The sequence below is a fragment of the Palaemon carinicauda genome, chromosome 14 (genome assembly GCF_036898095.1).
Source record: "Palaemon carinicauda isolate YSFRI2023 chromosome 14, ASM3689809v2, whole genome shotgun sequence".
Taxonomy (NCBI): domain Eukaryota; kingdom Metazoa; phylum Arthropoda; class Malacostraca; order Decapoda; family Palaemonidae; genus Palaemon; species Palaemon carinicauda.
Window position 1 is genome coordinate 123,937,268 of NC_090738.1, and position 20,543 is coordinate 123,957,810.

Below are 20,543 nucleotides of genomic sequence, written 5' to 3' on the forward strand. Positions count from 1 at the left end.
TCAGCGATCCGGAAACTTTTCCGAGCTAAAAGGGCACCGCCACGAGTCGGTGCAAATATGCATCGCTACAAGAAATGGACTATAGTGTCTTTGTAGCAGCCCTTTGGCTTCAGCCCATTACTATTCCATCCGATCTTCTCGGACTTTATTCCCAACTGAATTAAAGATTTTGCTGGCAAGTCCCAGTCTAGAATTGGGATTCATTGCTTTCATAAAACAAATCTGTAACTTACATACCATGGAAAGATTTAACACCCCAGTAGAATTGTTATTGTTACACTTTAATAGAATTATAACTTTTTATAGGGATGTTCAAATTTGTTCTGGTTTTATAGTTACTGTATGTTCAAACATTTTCTATTATTATGGGGTTCAAACTTCACATTTTTCATAGGGATGTTGAAACATTTTCTATTTTATAGGAATGTTCAAACATTTTTATATTGATGTTCATACCATTTCTATAGAGATGTTCAAACATTTTTATAGGGATGTTCACACAGTTTCTATTTTTATAGAGATGTTCAAACATTTATTTTTTATTTTTATGGGGCTGTTCAAACATTGCTATGGAACCATTAATATTTTTTTAATGGGAAACAGAATTTCAAATTGAGGAAATTTATCTAATTGATGGAAAGAATTGTTTATATCTTACAGAAGTTTTTTTTCTAACTATTTTCTTCAGATTTATACTTGAGATTTCAGATATTTTGTAAAATATTGTGTACCTTACTTATAATGCCACTTTGAATAAAATTATTAAACCCCATTCAGTTCTTTGTCTTTTCTTATTGCAGTCCAAATGAAAAAGTATTTTGAGAAGATCCAAGCAAGTGGGAAATTGTTCTGCTATACAGTACTGGTTTTGAGAGGGATTTTTATTACTAGTTTCTACTTAACCCTTTTACCCCCAGGCTATTTGGAAATTTCCAACCCTTAACCCCCGTGGTTATTTTTTTTTAAGCACATTTTGCAGTATATTTTTTTTAAATTGCTCTAACAGCCTTAATTCTCGTCATAGAGAGGTCAGGTTGGTCTCATTCTCTTGGAAAATGCCTGAAGTTTCTCCAAAAATTAACAAAAAAATGCAAAAAAAATTTTAAATAGCAGTTTTTTTGCAAGGACGTACCGGTACGTCCATGGGGGTAAAGGGATGAGTTTTGTGAAACATACCTGTACGTCCTTTGGGGCTAAAAGGGTTAATAGATTTTGTAAGCACACCTCCATTCCTTGCCCGTTTGTAAGGTAATTTTAATCTTAAATCTGTTCACATTGCACTCATTATATTCTTTCCAATTATCTTGGCTGTTACTATGCTATGTAGTTTTTATGAGACTATGTTGCACACAAATTAAAAAAGTTTAGTCAGTAAATATTACATATGAATTTAAATAGAGAAAATCTTATGTGCTGTCCAAAGAAAACTGTCGGCATTGTCTTTTAACCAATTACAGATTATATGAAATTAATTAGCTTAAGTAATTTCTTTTAATCTTCAAAGTAAAGTGATGCAAAATATGCCGTTGGATATTTTCTGCTCAAAAGAAAAGCTGGACTAGTCCAGATTTGACTAAGAGTGCATACTGAACTGAGAATACAAAAGGAGTGGTTTGGAATATAAGCAGGAACAGGTATTGAATATAAGAAGGGTGTGATGGGAAAGATAATGAATGGGAATAAGAAAATATAAAAAGTACAAAATAAAACCAAGCAATGGAGAAAATGACCTAAGAGATTCATTTTTAAGATGAAACAAAAAGAAAGAAAAGACCATATTAATTAACATCCAAGGGCTGACTTAAGAATATGTAGAAATTAAGAATATATTAAATGAGGATAAGGATGGAATCTTTAACTTTATGTATACTATGTTATTATCATTATTACTTGATAAGCTACAACCCTAGTTGGAAAGGCAGGATGCTATAAGCCCAGGGGCTCCAACTGGGAAAATAGCCCAGTGAGGAAAGGAAACGAGAAAAAATAGAATATCTTAAGAACAGTAACATCAAAATAAATATCTCCTATATAAACTATAAAAAACTTAACAAAACAAGATGAAAAATAAGATATAACAGTGTGCTCAAGTGTACCCTCAAGCAAGAGAACTCTAACCCAAGACAGTGGAAGTCCATGGTACTGTACAGAGGCTATGGCCCTACCCAAGACTAGAAAACAATTGTTTTGATTTTGGAGTTCCTCCTAGAAGAGCTGTTTACCATAGCTAAAGAGTCTATTCTACCCTTACCTAGAGGAAAGTGGCTACTGAACAATGACAATGCAGTATCCCCTTGGGTGAAGAAGAATTGTTGGGTAGTCTCAGTGTTGTCAGATGTATGAGGACAGTAGAGACTATGTAAAGAATAGGCCAGACTATTCGATGTATATGTAGGCAAAGGGATAATGAACCATAACCAGAGAGAAGGATCCAACGTAGTACTGTCTGGCCAATCAAAGGACCCCACAACCCTCTAGACGTAGTATCAACGGGTGGCTGGTGCCCTGGCCAATCTACAAAGACTAGCTATTAATTCATTATATAAATGTAAGCTCCTCATAAAGTATACCATTTGAATTTTGAAGAAAAAATATTTAAAACAATTGTACTAATGATATTTGCACAAACTTGGGAGCTTAATGGCCTATGACCTCTAAAATAGATCACTGTCTAAGAATTTCCTTATTTCATATCTGAAGATAAAGTTCAGAAATCTATGGAAAGTGCTGTACTGTAGTAGCAGTACTGTATTAATATTGCATTAAAACAGGATGCTGTACAGTATAGGAGAAAAACACTAAAACTCACAAGTTTTTCCTGGCTATACAGGCACGGACGATGAAGAATCGTTGGTCTGGAAACCAATATGGCAGCCCCCACTTGCCACTGTGTCAGGTCAACAGGCTGTGGTTTGAATCAGGGACTTTCGGCGGAAAGTAAAGCTTATTTAAAATTTGTGAATTGTTCCAATGCAAAGACGAACCTTTGTCATTTAATACAGTAGTTTTCCTTAGGTGAGAGGAAGGGCCATTGGCCATCTAGTTGGCAAACGTGAAGTGAAGTGAAGTGTCCAGCAAGATGAAAAACAGTACACGCACCCTTGTTATCTTCCAATTTACTGGTTCAATTGATAAACCTATGCTGTGTTTTAACTAGAGAAACCTTGTTTTCTGAAATAAGTTAAAGCTTAGAACATACAGAGTGGAGGTTTAACCGAGTTTACCTTACATATCTTATGCAATTGACTTTCGATGCTGTGACAGAGGGACTTCTCCTTTCATAGGAACACAAGAAAATCTGCAATGAAGGGACTACTGTAGTGGCCTTCAGTGGAATAATACTCCTACGACAACAATCTCAGAAAAGTGACCACTTTCATTGATGGACTGCTGCAGAGGAGTTAAAAACGGTACTGTATCCCGAAAGTTGCTTCGCAGTTGATCTCAAATAGCCTTTCTTTCGTAGTAGGTGCAGGATAACTTCCATCCGTGAAGAGACAGGCAGTGGACTGCGCCTCAAAGCTTTTTCACTTAAGGCTGACGTAGAAGGTTTGGCCACTCTGGAAGTTCTTTTGGAATTTCCACAAGAAGATCCAGAAGGTTTGGATACCACTCCACATGGGGCCACCTTGACGCTACCAGTGTAACTCACATTTTCTGACTCCTTTTGTTCAAGACATGATGAATCAGGCAGAATGGAGGAATAGGTCTAAAAAACTAGCCCATCCTATTAGTGTTGAAATAAGTTCTCCATTGCCACAGCAGGAACTAGGACTACAAACATGTGCAATGTTTGGAACCCAACAAAGTCAAGAGACACTTGGCCACTTGTGGAAGCAAAGACCATTCTGAACCACCTGTTGTCCCCAACCATCTCAGATTGTCTGCATCACTTCCATTTTTCCTGGAATGAAGCGAGCGAAAAGGAGAACAGAGTTCATTTGCGCCAAGTGATGGATCCCCACTGCTAGCTGGCATAGCAGGTGGGATACTGACCCTTCTTGCTTGTTAACGTAAGTCACAATACAGTAGTTAAATTGCCGTTCATCAATGCAACTTAGTTTTAATTTGAATAGCTGTGCAAAGAGAGATCAATTAAAGCACATGAAAAGTCAGTTGCAATGCAAAAAGAAAAAACCTTTAATACTGTACATATACAGGCCTAATCAGAATTCTGTGAAAGATACTCCAGAGTTAGATAACCAACAGAGGGACTAAGAATGATGCAATTATTTTCAAATATCAAAGGTTCATAAGGCTTTGCTTTACATTATTTAATACTGTACATGTACATGATTGGGGAGTAAAGGTAAAGTATACTTATGAGGTGATATAGAAGCCATTACAAAGCATACTGTATCATTTACTGTCCATCTCATCATATTGATAGACTGAAACCAAGAGACATACTTATATGACATTCGGATTCCATTAAAGAAGTGGTTACAAAAATGCATAGGAAAATATATATGTGAAACATATAGAAAGCTTCACTACAGGACTGAATCATGAGGCCCTTGTTTTCAAACTGAAACAGTTGGGAGTGGGTGGGTCGTTTCTTAGCATTATTATTGATTTTTTAAGTAGTAGATCTCAAAGAGTAGTTGTTGATGGGCACCATAGTGAGTATAGGAATGTGATATCCGGTGTTCCACAGGGTAGTGTTCTTGGCCCATTACTTTTCATACTATATACATATGACATGTGGTTTGGCCTAGAAAATAAGCTTGTTGCATATGCAGATGATGCTACTCTCTTTGCATCAATTCCATCCCCTGAATGTAGACCTGGAGTTGGTGAATCCCTTAATAGAGATTTAGCTAAAATTAGTGCATGGTGCAAGTTATGGGGTATGAAGTTGAATCCTAACAAAATGTTATTTTTATTAGTAAAATAAATTTTTGAATATACTTACCCGATAATCATGTAGCTGTCAACTCCGTTGCCCGACAGAATTCTATGGAGGGATACGCCAGCTATCACAATACTAGAAGGGGGTGTACTTACCAGCGCCACCTGTGGCCAGGTACTATAGTACTTCTTGTTGACACCTCCTCAATTTTTCCTCGGTCCACTGGTTCTCTATGGGGAGGAAGGGAGGGTCAATTAAATCATGATTATCGGGTAAGTATATTCAAAAATTTATTTTACTAATAAAAATAACATTTTTCAATATTAAACTTACCCGATAATCATGTAGCTGATTCACACCCAGGGGGGTGGGTGAAAACCAGTGTACAAGATTAAAGGATAGCTAAGTATCCCATATTTCATATAACAGTTATCTCAAATAACAATGAAATAATAAGTACCTGGTAAGGAAGTCGAATTGAACCGTTACTCTGCCTCTTTTTTAAGTTCGTCTTCCTTACTGAGCGCAGCGTTCCTCTTGGAGGCTGAATCAACTCAAAGGTGCTAAAGTATATAGGGCTGCAACCCCTACTAAAGGACCTCTACACAACCTCTAACCCAGGCGCTTCTCAAGAATGAATTGACCACCCGCCAAATCAAAAGGATGCGGAAGGCTTCTTAGCCTACCGTAACAACCATAAAAACAACAATAAAAGCATTCAAGAGAAAGGTTAAAAAAGGTTATGGGATTAAGGGAATGTAGTGGCTGAGCCCTCACCTACTACTGCACTCGCTGCTACGAATGGTCCCAGGGTGTAGCAGTTCTCGTAAAGAGACTGGACATCTTTAAGATAAAATGATGCAAACACTGACTTGCTCCTCCAATAGGTTGCATCCATTATGCTCTGCAGAGAACGGTTTTTATTAAAGGCCATCGAAGTAGCTACGGCTCTTACTTCGTGGGTCCTTACCTTCAGCAATGCAAGGTCTTCCTCCTTTAAGTGAGAATGGGCTTCTCTAATCAGAAGCCTTATATAATACGAAACCCCATTCTTGGACATGGGCCTCGAAGGTTTCTTGATGGCACACCATAAGGCTTCTGACTGTCCTCGAATAGGTTTAGACCTATTAAGATAATACTTGAGAGCTCTGACAGGGCAAAGAACTCTCTCTAGTTCGTTACCTACCATGTTGGAGAGGCTAGGTATTTCAAACGATTTAGGCCAAGGACGTGAAGGAAGTTCGTTCTTTGCTAGGAATCCGAGCTGAAAAGAACATGTTGCAGATTCGGTCGTGAAACCAATGTTCTTGCTGAAGGCATGAACCTCACTGACTCTCTTAGCTGTTGCAAGGCAGACGAGAAAAAGAGTCTTGAGTGTAAGGTCCTTGAAGGAAGCTGACTGGAGAGGTTCGAACCTAGGTGACATAAGGAACCTTAAGACTACGTCTAGGTTCCAGCCTGGAGTGGATAGACGACGCTCTTTAGAAGTCTCAAAAGACTTAAGGATGTCTTGAAGGTCCTTGTTGGAAGAAAGGTCCAAACCTCTGTGGCGGAGAACTGAAGCCAACATACTCCTGTACCCTTTAATCGTAGGGGCTGAAAGGGATCTCTCATTCCTAAGATGTAATAGGAAGTCAGCTATTTGGGTCACAGAGGTATTGGTAGAGGATACTGAATTGGCTCTACACCAGCTCCGGAAGACTTCCCACTTAGATTGGTAGACTCTACGAGTGGAAACCCTTCTAGCTCTGGCAATCGCACTGGCTGCCTCCTTCGAAAAGCCTCTAGCTCTAGCGAATCTTTCGACATTCTGAAGGCAGTCAGCCGAAGAGCGTGGAGGTTTGGATGCAACCTGTCTACGTGAGGTTGACGTAGAAGGTCCACTCTTAGAGGTAGAGTCCTGGGGATGTCGACTAGCCATTGAAGTACCTCTGTGAACCATTCTCTTGCAGGCCAAAGGGGAGCAACCAGCGTCAGCCGTGTCCCTTCGTGCGAGATGAATTTCTGCAGGACTTTGTTTATTATCTTGAACGGTGGGAATGCGTAAAGGTCGAGATGGGACCAGTTCAGCAGAAAAGCATCCACATGAACTGCTGCAGGGTCTGGAACTGGGGAACAGTACAGCGGAAGTCTCTTGGTCATGGAGGTGGCAAACAGATCTATGGTAGGTTGACCCCACAAGGTCCAAAGTCTGTTGCACACACTCTTGTGGAGGGTCCATTCCGTGGGAATGACCTGATTCCTTCTGCTTAGGCGATCTGCTGAGACGTTCATGTTGCCCTGAATGAACCTCGTGACCAAAGTGAGGTTTTGACTTCTTGACCAAATGAGGAGGTCCCTTGCGATCTCGTATAGGCTCCTCGAATGGGTCCCTCCTTGCTTGGAGATGTAAGCCAAGGCTGTGGTGTTGTCTGAGTTCACCTCCACCACTTTGCCTAGCAGGAGGGACTTGAAGTTCAGCAGGGCTAAATGAACTGCTAGTAGCTCCTTGCAGTTGATGTGGAGCGTTCCCTGTTCCTCGTTCCACGTTCCCGAGCATTCCCGTCCGTTCAAGGTCGCACCCCAGCCCGAGTCCGATGCATCTGAGAAGAGATGAAGATTGGGGGTCTGAATAGCCAACGATAGGCCCTCCCTGAGAAGGAGATTGTTCTTCCACCACAAGAGAGTGGTCTTCATCTCTTTGGTCACTGGGATAGAGACTGCTTCAAGAGTCAAACCCTTGTCCCAATGAGCTGCAAGATGGAATTGAAGAGGGCGGAGGTGGAGTCTCCCTAGCTCGACGAACAGGGCCAGTGATGAAAGGGTCCCTGTGAGACTCATCCACTGTCTCACCGAGCAACTGCTCCTCTTCAGCATGCTCATGATGCAATCTAGGGCTTGGCTTATCCTGGGGGCCGATGGAAAAGCCCGAAAATCCTGACTCCGAATCTCCATTCCCAGGTACACAATGGATTGGGAGGGAATGAGCTGAGACTTTTCTTTGTTGACTAACAGACCCAGTTCTCTGATTAAGTCCAAAGTCCAGTTGAGACTCTCCAGACAGCGACGACTCGTGGAGGCTCTCAACAGCCAGTCGTCTAAGTAGAGGGAGGCTCTGATGTCCGATAAGTGGAGGAATTTTGCTATATTCCTCATCAGATGCGTGAACACCATAGGAGCTGTGCTTAGGCCAAAACACAGGGCTTGGAATTGGTAGACAACCTTTCCAAAAACGAATCTCAGGAAAGGTTGGGAGTCTGGATGAATAGGAACGTGAAAGTAGGCATCTTTCAAGTCCAACGAGACCATCCAGTCCTCCTGCCTGACCGCTGCTAGGACCGACTTCGTCGTTTCCATCGTGAACGTCTGCTTGGTGACATACGCATTGAGCGCGCTGACGTCCAGCACCGGTCTCCAACCTCCTGTCTTCTTGGCCACCAGAAAGAGACGGTTGTAGAAGCCCGGGGATTGATGGTCCCGGACTATAACCACTGCCTTCTTCTGCACAAGTAGCGACACCTCCTGGTGCAACGCTAGCCTCTTGTCCTCTTCTTTGTAGTTGGGAGAGAGGTTGATGGGAGATGTGGTCAGAGGGGGTTTGAGGCAGAATGGAATCCTGTAACCCTCCCTCAGCCAACTGACAGACTGGGCGTCTGCACCTCTCTTTTCCCAGGCTTGCCAGAAGCTCTTGAGTCTGGCTCCTACTGCTGTCTGGAGATGCGGAGAGTCAGTTTTTTCCTTTAGAGGCCTTGGAACCTTTCCTAGACTTGCTCCTGGAAGAGTCTGGACGGGAGCTTCCTCGGCTGGGGGCTCTACCACGAAAGGGCGGTATGAACCTCGTAGCAGGAGTATCAGCCACTGGGGTGCGATAAGTCCTGGGGACTGAGGTAGCAACCTTAGTCTTACGAGCCGATGAGGCTACAAGATCATGTGTGTCCTTTTGTATCAGGGCAGCAGACAAGTCCTTAACCAGCTCTTCGGGGAAGAGGAACTTCGAGAGCGGAGCGAAAAGGAGTTGAGACCTTTGACAAGGTGTAATGCTGGAGGAAAGGAAGGTACAAAGCTGTTCCCTTTTCTTAAGAACCCCTGATACAAACATCGACGCAAGCTCGCCAGATCCATCTCTAATGGCCTTATCCATGCAGGACATTAATAGCATGGCAGAATCCTTGTCCGCAGGGGAGGTCTTCTTGCTGAGGGCCCCCAGGCACCAGTCTAGGAAGTTGAACATCTCAAATGCTCTAAAAACACCCTTCAGGAAGTGATCAAGGTCTGAGAAGGTCCAGCAAACCTTAGAGCGCCTCATTGCAGTTCTACGAGGCGAGTCTACCAGACTTGAGAAGTCAGCCTGGGCAGAGGCAGGTACTCCCAAGCCTGGTTCCTCTCCTGTGGCATACCAAACTCCCGCTTTAGAAGTGAGCTTAGTCGGAGGAAACATGAACGAAGTCTTGCCAAGGTGTTGCTTAGTCTGCAACCACTCCCCTAAGATCCTTAACGCTCTCTTAGAGGACCTTGCTAGGACTAGCTTAGTATAGGTAGACTTAGCTGGCTGCATGCCCAGCGAAAACTCAGATGGTGGAGAGCGGGGAATAGCAGAGACAAAGTGGTCTGGGTATACCTCCCTAAACAGAGCCAAGACCTTACGAAAGTCAATAGAAGGCGGAGAAGACTTGGATTCATCCACGTCTGATGAGGGATCCAGGTGTGCCGCCTCATCATCAGACGCCTCATCACCAGAGTGTAGAGAAGAGATCGGAAAGGAATGCTGAGCAGCAGAGTCAGAACGAGCTGGAACAACAATATTAGTGGTTTCCTCTTCAAGACTCTGTTGAGGGAACACCTGAGGCTCAGACTGCAAAGGCTGAACAAAAGAAGAAGCAGAAGGTAGGCGCATGGGTGGAGGAGGCTGACTCCTGGCATGAGTGGCTGAACTCAAGGGTTGCGCTTGCTGAGTGGTTGGCGGAAGCGGAGTAGCAAGTTCCTGTTCCTGCGGTGTGAGCGGAGAGCGATGAGGTAGAGGCTGCGCAGAACGTAGTAAATGTCTCGCGAGTTGAGGCTCCTGAGGCGCAAGGCTAAGGTGTTGTGGTGCTTGCCTTGAGGAGGGTTGAGCTCGCTGCAACGAGAGCTGAGGAGACTGACTCATGGATGGGAGAGGTTGTTGTACCTCAACCGAGTGTTGCATCACTGGTGGAGCAGCAAGTGGAAGCGGAGGAAGAGAGGTATAAGCCTCCTGATCCCATTGCTGAGGTTGCCTTAAGGAAGGCGGAGGCTGTACACCACTGGGAACAGTAAACTCAGAACGTGGCTCAACATCGTACGCCTGGCAGGCGGTACTGCGGTCAGGCGGAGCGAGCGCAGGCGGAGCGAGTGCAGGCGGAGGCGGAGGCGCAACCTTCTCAGCCCGACACTCACGCATCAAGACCGAAAGTTGTGACTGCATGGACTGCAGTAGAGTCAACTTGGGGTCGGCAGACACTACGGTCTGCTGAGGCAAAGCCTTAACAGCAGAGATCTGTTGCGGCAGAACCTTACTCCTCTTGGGCGGAGTGCAGTCGACTGATGACTGCGGCGAGTCAGAGCTGAGCCAATGACTGCAGCCCGGTTGAGCACTCGCGGACTGGACTCTGCGTTTGAGTGGTCTAGAGACCTGAGTCCAGCGTTTCTTCCCTGACAATTGATCAGCGGACGAGTAAAAGACGGGCTCAATCGTCTGCAGGTGGGAGTGACGGTCTCTGGAAGACACGCCCGCAACCACCGAGGATACTTCTGTGCGCCGATCAAGGCCTGCCGAACCCTTTTGCCCTTCGACATTGCTTCTCCCCTGGGCTTGGGAGCTTGCAAGAGGTCCCGGACTGGGAGGACGACTGGCACGCACAGAAGTATCCTCACGCACCACACTGACACTGACACTAGCACTTGGCACTGCACTGACACTAGCACTCGTCACAGCACTGGCACTAATACCACCCACTGCACTCTTGACCTTAAGTTCCTTGACTTCGGCCATAAGAGACTTATGATCGCTAACCACTGACTCTACTTTATCGCCTAAGGCCTGAATAGCACGCAAAACAACAGACATATCAGGCTGAGGGCAAATAGTAGGTTCGGGGGTAGCCACTACAGGGGTAGGAAAAGGTAGGGGATCATGAGGTGAGGAAAAAAGTGAAGAGTGAGAAGAACTCCTCCTAACTCTGCCTCTCTCTAACTTGGTTGAATACTTCAAAAGACGGACAAAATCAAGTTCCGAAAGTCCGGCGCATTCCTCACATCGATTTTCTAACTGACAGGGCCTATCCCTACAGTCAGAACAAGCGGTGTGAGGATCTACCGAGGCCTTCGGAATACGCCTATTACAAGACCTACATCGCCTATGGGTGGGGGCTTGTGAAATGTCAGACATCTTGAATCCAAAGAGTTAGCCAAGTGGGGTTTCAAAATCAAGCAAAAGATCGTTAACCGTTAATCAGGACTATATAAAAGCTATCTAAGCTAATATAAGAAGGTTTCCAGTAAAGCGACAGCCGAAATCAAAGAGAAATACTTCACCAAAAGCCGTGAAAATACTCCAAGAACATAAGCGTATCCCAGAACGTCTTGCCGGAAGCACGACAGAGGAAAAATTGAGGAGGTGTCAACAAGAAGTACTATAGTACCTGGCCACAGGTGGCGCTGGTAAGTACACCCCCTTCTAGTATTGTGATAGCTGGCGTATCCCTCCATAGAATTCTGTCGGGCAACGGAGTTGACAGCTACATGATTATCGGGTAAGTTTAATATTGAAAAACTCAAAGTATGATTGTAAGTAGGTCAAGGACGGTGGCTCCTCAACATCCGGATCTCAGTATTGATAATGTTTCTTTGAATTTGTATGACTCTTTCAAAATTTTAGGTGTGATTCTCGACAACAAATTTACTTTTGAGAAACATATAAGGTCTGTGTCTTCTTCAATTGCACAAAAAATTGGCTTATTGAGAAAGTCTTTTAAGATATTCGGTGATCAATCTATTCTGAAGAAGTGTTTTAATTCTTTTATTCTATCTTGTTTTGAGTATTGTTCTCCTGTCTGGTCTTCAGCTGCTGATTCTCATCTTAATTTGTTGGACAGAAACTTACGGTCTATTAAATTTCTTATTCCTGATCTAGATATTAATCTCTGGCACCGTCGTTCAATTAGTTCCTTATGCATGTTGCATAAGATTTTTCATAACTCTGACCATCCTTTACATTCAGATCTCCCTGAACAATTCTATCCTGTTTGTAATACTAGGCTGGCAGTTAATTCTAATAGCCAGGCCTTTTCCATCATAAGACTCAATACTACGCAGTACTCTAGAAGTTTTATTCCAGCTGTTACCAAGTTGTGGAATGATCTTCCTAATCGGGTTGTTGAATCAGTAGAACTTCAAAAGTTCAAAGTTGGAGCAAATGCTTTTTTGTTGACCAGGCGGACATGAGTCTTTTTATAGTTTATATATGACATATTTGTTTTTGACGTTGTTAATAGTTTATATATGACATATCTGTTATGACGTTGTTACTTTTTTTAGAATGATTTACTGTTAATTTGTTCTCTTCAGTTATTTATTTCCTTATTTCCTTTCCTCACTGGGCTATTTTTCCCTATTGGAGCCCCTGGGCTTATAGCATCTTGCTTTTCCAATTAGGGTTGTAGCTTGGATAGTAATAATAATAATAATAATAATTTACTAGGCTTTCCAACTAGAGGATATATGGAATATATTCTAAAGATATGTAGGGAAGAATAGGAGTTTTTCTTAAATGAAAATGCCAAAGGCAGATTAGACATAGGCCTATCCTTCAAAGAGGCAATGTTAGGACAACGGGGAAGATTTGAATACCCAAAACTTGCAATTCATTTAGAATAAGGGTCTGAAACATAAAGGGTCAGTAGGCCATACAGTTATTAGTGTACCTCAAATCGTGCATTGTTGACAATATTAAAAAGTTTCGGTATGCTCCTTTTGGCCCCTAGCTACAATCACCTTTTAACCTTTTGCTATGTTTAGTTTTAAAGGCCGCTTATGAATGGCAGAGCCAAGGGACAGCGACAATGCCCAAGCCTCCTCTCCTTCCAAGTTTGGGCCAGGCAATGAGACTCTGAAGGTAGACCTACAGACTCCCCCAACAACCCCGCCATCCTTTTCTCACAAGGATGGTAAGGTTGCAGACACTAGAAACTATCGAGCTTGAGCAGGTCTCGAACCAGAGTCTAGCAGAATACCTGGTAGGGACGTTTCCATTAGACTACCGTGTCTTCTATTTTACGTTCCATCCCATATCTTTTACTTCTTTGTGCATCAGCATGGTTTTCACCCAGGTTCCCATGGGCACTGATTGGCCTCCCAGGCCCCAGTGTCAGTTCTTATGGTCCAAATTCATAAATTCAATCCAAATAAAGGAAATGATATCAATGGTGAAAAAGTAAAAAATAACCAGGGAGTAATAATGTTAGAACATGGAAGTCAACAGATACTGAGTTTGGATTGAATATATTTCCTAAATAACCTTCAATCTAAGCCTGCAGTGGGTTAATGCCTTCAGTCACAGTGACCTGCCATAGTGCCCTGCAGGCATGAAAACGGGGTTTGGCAGCATTTGCTGTAAGTAATGGTAGAGTAGTAATGGGCCTTCAGAGTTCAGACACGTTCCTTTTCAAATTAAAAGGTGCTGATGAATGATAAATTGTGTATTAAGGACAAAAATGTGAACTGGTCTGGTGTTTCAAAATTTCGTTTTAAACATTTGGAAAGGGTAATGAGAACTAATGTGTGCTATTGTAATAAGCTTCTGGGCCATTCTGTTTTATCTCTAACATCTTCATTACCCAACGTATTGAATCAAAGTCAAGCTTCAAACATTACTGTAATACAGTTCCTGGAAGCTTGGGTAGTACAGCCATTTTAAACGACCTACGTTAGGTTAGGCGTGTTTGGTAAGCCCTGGACATTTTTCCAAAACCGATAACATCACTTTCCCCATGGAAGATGTGAGGTAAGTATTTCCTTACTAAAATTGGTATAATGAAGTAAAATATTTAGAGATTTCACCAACACAAAATCTCGGCTTTCCTATGGGATACCCTATAGTAGGCTAATACTGTTGTTGCTCAAAGATCAGAAATAAATATATACGGTTTGCACCAATAATAATGGTCAGAGGTTTTGACAGAGATTATAAGAGTTGTGTAGTTTGAGGGAAAGTAAATTTTCATGTCATAACACAAAATGTTACATACATATACATAGTACAGGACGGAAAAAATCAAATGAAAACTATAGGCCTACTAATGTCCATGTCAACATTGAGAACTCCACTCAAGAAAATTAATACTATTAGTAATATGTATGGTAATATGTACCCAAAGACAGTGTATTTACAGAAAAAGATATATTATCTAATAAAATCATGTACCTTATCAACCAATTTTATCATTTCACAAATTTATCCGAGCATGCAAAACGTATGCAATGGTTACTAATAAATAACACAATTGCCATATACTACCATGCCAGTAATTATGTATTCTGATATTAAGTTATTACTATTAAACTTGAATGTAGAATATTAAACATTACATCAATTTTAAAGCCACTTAAAATATACATGTAATCAATTTAAGCCCACCTTGTCCACTGCTACTCAATAAGGGGATTAGTGCATAATCCTACTTTGGATTATAATATCCTTTTCGATATCCTTAACTTAACGATCACTTCACAATTCAAGAGCACGATTATTACTGGCCACACACACTACTTGAAGTTATTAACGATAGTCTTTGTTGTTTTAAAACGCGTGAAACGTTAATTTCTTTTTATCTTTTTATTAAAAAATTAAATTACATCTTTTTTGCAATCACAATATTTACAGCATGATTACATTCAATAGCATTGTTCTATAAACATAACCCATCTAATTTAATAGTTTTCAAAATTACACATCTTGATTTTGATTTTTAGTTACTCAAAAACAATAATTTATATACTTTTTTTACGTTTTCTAAACTTTTTATAATTTTTATGTCCTCAACTATTCTGTATTCAAATAAGTACTCTTTCCTTTCAACTTTGACCTATGTATCATATCATAATTTTCCCAGTTTAAGTCTCTCCCTTTTATCGTAATAATTTTCTCTTTTCATGAGCTATTCTCTATAATATCTTCTCTTCACCATCTTCCATTTAATAGCTACTGTATATTCATTTTATATTTCCTCATCTTTTGTATCTATCATTCCATTTTCAACTGTTTGTTTTGCATAAACTTTTACATCGATTTTTTTTTTAATGACACCCCACCAATCTTTCAAAGGTTCCTATATTTTATCTACCATCTCTTGCACTAACCTGTGTATTTCTGGAGTTACAATATTGTGAAATAACATATTTTACATATATTCAGTTGTGTTTTCTTGCCACATAGGCCTACCAGTTTCAGCTATTAACCACCAATGTGAAAAAATATGGTGTGGCCGAGGGTAGGACTACAGTAGGGTATTCCAAGATTGTGTATTGTACACTTACACACACACACTCTCTCTCTCTCTCTCTCTCTCTCTCTCTCTCTCTCTCTCTCTCTCTCTCTCTCTCTCTCTCTCTCTGCTGTTCACTATATTTACACGTTGACAAAGGTAGTACGGATTTAACAGTTTCATTTATTTCAATTCTTAGTTCCAGTATCTTATCACTCACTTTCATGCCTGATTTTTGCACTCCATTATTTTATACTTCATAAATTCTCCTTATTTTCCAGGCTCAGTTCATGGTCACCTTTCATTTTACCATTCCCCGAGTATTTGTGAAACTATTTTTATTATTATTATTATTATTTGCTAAGCTACAACCCTAATTTGAAAAGCAGGAAGGGCTCCAACAGGGAAAATAGCCCAGTGAGGAAAGGAAACAAGGAAAAAATACAAGAGAAGTTCAAGAACAACAATAACATTGAAAAAAATATTTTATACATAAAATATAAAAACTTGAAAATAACACGAGGATAAAAACTTCATAATAAGAAGAGGAAGAGAAACAAGATATAATAGTGTAGTATACCGTCTTGTCTCTATGGTTTTGTACTGAAGGTGGACTTCTTCAACAGAAAAACGTTCAATCAAAGGCCGCTCATGAAGGGCAGAAGCAGGGGACAGTGACATTGCCCTTTCAAGCAGGACAATGCCCTAGATTTATTACATATGATCAACACCCAAGCCCCCTCTCCACCCAAGTTAGGACTGAAGAGGGCCAGGCAATGGCTGATGATAACTCAGGTCAGATAGACCCATAGGCTCCCCTGAGCCCCATATTCTTGGCTCACAAGGATGGCGAGGTTACAGCGACCATAGGAACTATAGAGTTCGAGTGGGACTCGAACCCTAGTTTGGTGTTCACCAGTCAGGGACGTTACTACATCAGCCACCACAACTCCGATGTCCAAGTTTACCCGCTACTACTTCCCACAGACAATCACCCAACTCCCACACCTTCCCAGGACACCACAACCACACCACAGTCCCCACAACTAAACACGACACTTATAGATTCTTCCTGTTACTTACGAACGATATGTTTTTTTTTTTTCATTTATTAAGATATATACAAACGATATTGGTCTTGTCCATTAGTTGTGATAGTACTACAATGGCGTGAAACTTGAGAACAAAACCTCTCTCTCTCTCTCTCTCTCTCTCTCTCTCTCTCTCTCTCTCTCTCTCTCTCTCTCTCTCTCTCTCTCTCTCTCTCTCTCTCTCTCTCTCTACTACAGCATGAGGTGGACTGAGAGACTTAAGTAAAATAGCATAAAAACTTGTAATCCTCAATAACAAGACTTGTTTATTACGAGTATAAAGAGTGAAATATGCACATATAAATACTGCATGCACAAATTGAAAGGTTAATTCCATAGTTGGAATTACTATTCGTAAATAAACTGTGGAACACACACACACTCACACACATTTAACAGGTAGCCGGGGAATCGAACCCGGGCCCAAGAAACTGAATTTCAATTGACCTAGCAAGTAGCTGAGTTGCTAAGTCAATGGAACCTGAGTTTCTTGGGCCCGGGTTCGATTCCCCACCCGACCAGAAGCTATTATCTTTGAGTTGATTCCCCTTTGGGTCTCTGATCCCGAGACTGAGAGAATCCAGATATTAGATGTATAATAGGCTACATGGCTTACTTGAATATGAAAAACACGCCTAAGTGTGCAAAATGATCACATATACATATGTGTGTGTATGTGTGTAAGAGCACTTAATAATAAAACGTCATAAAAATACGGCTGAAACAATTTTACTATATTTTTAGTGACCACCTCTGTTGAAGTCATAAGCTCTCTCTCTCTCTCTCTCTCTCTCTCTCTCTCTCTCTCTCTCTCTCTCTCTCTCTCTCTCTGTTTGGCTTAATTGCCTGGCTTGATGCTGCTTGGATTAAATGCTTGGCTTAATTGCCCGGCTTGATGCTGCTTGGATTAAATGCTTGGCTTAATTGCCCGGCTTGATGCTGCTTGGATTAAATGCTTGGCTTAATTGCCCGGCTTGATGCTGCTTGGATTAAATGCTTGGCTTAATTGCCCGGCTTGATGCTGCTTGGATTAAATGCTTGGCATACTTGCCCGGCTTGAGGCTACTTGGATTAAATGCTTGGATTAATTGCCCAGTTTGATGCTGCTTGGATTAAATGCTTGGGTTAATTACCCGGCTAGATGCTGCTTGGATTAAATAATTGGCTTAATTGCCCGGCTAGATGCTGCTTGGATTAAATGTTTGGCATAATTACCTGGTTTGAGGCTGCTTGGATTAAATGCTTTGCTTAATTGCCCGGCTAGATGCTGCTTGGATTAAATAATTGGCTTAATTGCCCGGCTAGATGCTGCTTGGATTAAATGTTTGGCATAATTGCCTGGTTTGAGGCTACTTGGATTAAATGCTTGGCTTAATTGCCCGGCTAGATGCTGCTTGGATTAAATAATTGGCTTAATTGCCCGGCTAGATGCTGCTTGGATTAAATGTTTGGCATAATTGCCTGGTTTGAGGCTACTTGGATTAAATGCTTGGCTTAATTGCCCGGCTAGATGTTGCTTGGATTAAATAATTGGCTTAATTGCCCGGCTTGATGCTGCTTGGATTAAATGTTTGGCTTAGTTGCCCGGCTTGAGGCTGCTTGGATTAAATGTTTGGCATACTTGCCCGGCTTGAGGCTACTTGGATTAAATGCTTGGATTAATTGCCCAGTTTGATGCTGCTTGGACTAAATGATTGGCTTAATTACCCGGCTAGATGCTGCTTAGATTAAATGCTTGGATTAAATAATTGGCTTAATTGCCCGGCTAGATGCTGCTTGGATTAAATGTTTGGCATAATTGGCCGGATTGATGCTGCTTGGATTAAATACTTGGCTTAATTACTGTAGTTTGAGATTTCTAATTTAACTTGAGTAATTTTTTGAATGAAAATACGTTGAGATAATAATACATTGACATTACCTTTGGCAACTTATTGTAGTCTATGAAAAATTCCCTGTCTTTTGTATTATTCCAATATATCCATACTTTTCTATTGTCCTCTCAATTTCTCTCATTTTGGCATTGAAATAAATGTTCGGTGTTATGTTCTTTGCAAAGTTCACACATCCTCATTTTCATTGTAGGCCTAATTTCTCGATCTTTTTATTTTTGTCAATCAGGTTTAAACTGGTTTCCATTGACAAACCAACAACGTATTAGCTAAAGATTCGATTTGTAACGTTTGCATAATCTCGATACAATTCTGTCGAAAGAGGAAATGACTAAGGTGTGGTTTATATTATTATTATTATTATTATTATTATTATTATTATTATTAGCTAAGCTACAACCCAAGTTGGAAAAGCAAGATGCTACAAGCCCAAGGGTACCAACAGGGAAAATAGCCCCGTGAGGAAAGGAAATAAGGAAATAAACTATATAAGAAGTAATGAACAATTAAAATAAAATAAGGAAATAAATAAACCATATAAGAAGTAATGAGCAATTAAAATTAAATATTTTACACATGGAAGAAGGGGTTACATCGAAATTAACATGAAACTAGTTATAATAGTAATGAAGACTATGTTAGATTTGTTATATCTAACAGTAAATTTTGGCAATTATATGTTAAATTTGTTACATCGAAAAGTAAATTATGACAATCAGAATTACAATGAAAAGCTTAGCGAGTTGTATACGTAAGGCTTCACAATGTGAGCCTACACACGACACTAAAGAACATATTATTATTATTATTACTAGCCAAGCTACAACCCTAGTTGGAAAAGCAAGATGCTAAAAGCCCAAGGGTTCCAACAGGGAAAAATAGCCCAGTGAGGAAAGGAAATAAGGAAATAAATAAATGATGAGAATAAATTAACAATATATCATTTCTTTGGATTAAAAAAAAGTAGAAACCCAGCCCATAAGTGCAATATTTGAGTCAAGGAAATTGAAAATGGCAACAATATAAGACATTGAAGTGTAGAAATAATCATAAAGGGAGCAATTGAATTTAAGAAGAAACTAAAGACATTACTTTCCACAAGATCATATGATTTGGAAGATGCTACAACCAAAGAATTGTATAAGTTATAATGAAAATGTTTCGTTAGATGATTGATATGGACCCAAAGACTAACCCGCCCGAGAAGTAGTTCACTCGACTTCAGTGGAGGGTTGGATTTAAACCCAAAACAAGTAAACAAGTAAGTAATTGTTCAGTGGCCCCTTTCCTCTTGGTAAGGGTAGAAGAGACTCTTTAGCTATGGTAAGCAGCTCTTCCAGGAGAAGGACACTACAAAATCAAACCATTGTTCTCTGTCCTTGGGTAGTGCCATAGCCTCTATACCATGGTCTTCAACTGCCTTGGGTTAGAGTTCTCTTGCTTGAGGGTACACTCGGGCACACGATTCTATCTCATTTCTCTTCCTCTTGTTTTGTTAAAGTTTTTTTAGTTTATAAAGTTATATTTATTTTAATATTGTTGCTCCTCTTAAAATATTTTATTTTTCCTTGTTTCCTTTCCTCACTGAGCTATTTTCGCTGTTAGAGACCTTGGGCTTATAGCATCCTGCTTTTCCAACTGGGGTTGTGGCTTAGCAAGTAATAATACAAATGATAATAATGTCCTTGGGTAGTGCCATAGCCTCTATACCATGGTCTTCCACTGCCTTGGGTTAGAGTTCTCTTGCTTGAGGGTACACTCGGGCACACTATTCTATCTCATTTCTCTTCCTCTTGTTTTGTTAAAGTTTTTGTAGTTTATATAGGAAATATTTATTTTAATGTTGTTACTTTTATTAAAATATTTAAATTTCCTTTTTTCCTTTCCTCACTGGGCTATTTTCCCTATTAGTGCCCTTGGGTTTATAGCATCCTGCTTTTCCAACTAGGGTTGTAGCTCAGCAAGTAATAATAATAATAATAATAATAATAATAAATGTGGTGGGGGGTGGTAGCTTATTACGTACGAACATTATGCATTTTGCAGCGCTTGGTATACCTGCATAAGCTGTGTGTCCACGATAGTACTATAGTCCATTTCTTTTAACGAGGCATATTTGCACCGAGTCGCAGCGGTGCCCTTTTAGCTCGGAAAAGTTTCCTGATCGCTGATTGGTTGGACAAGATAATTCTAACCAATCAGCGACCAGGAAACTTTTCCGAGCTAAAAGCGC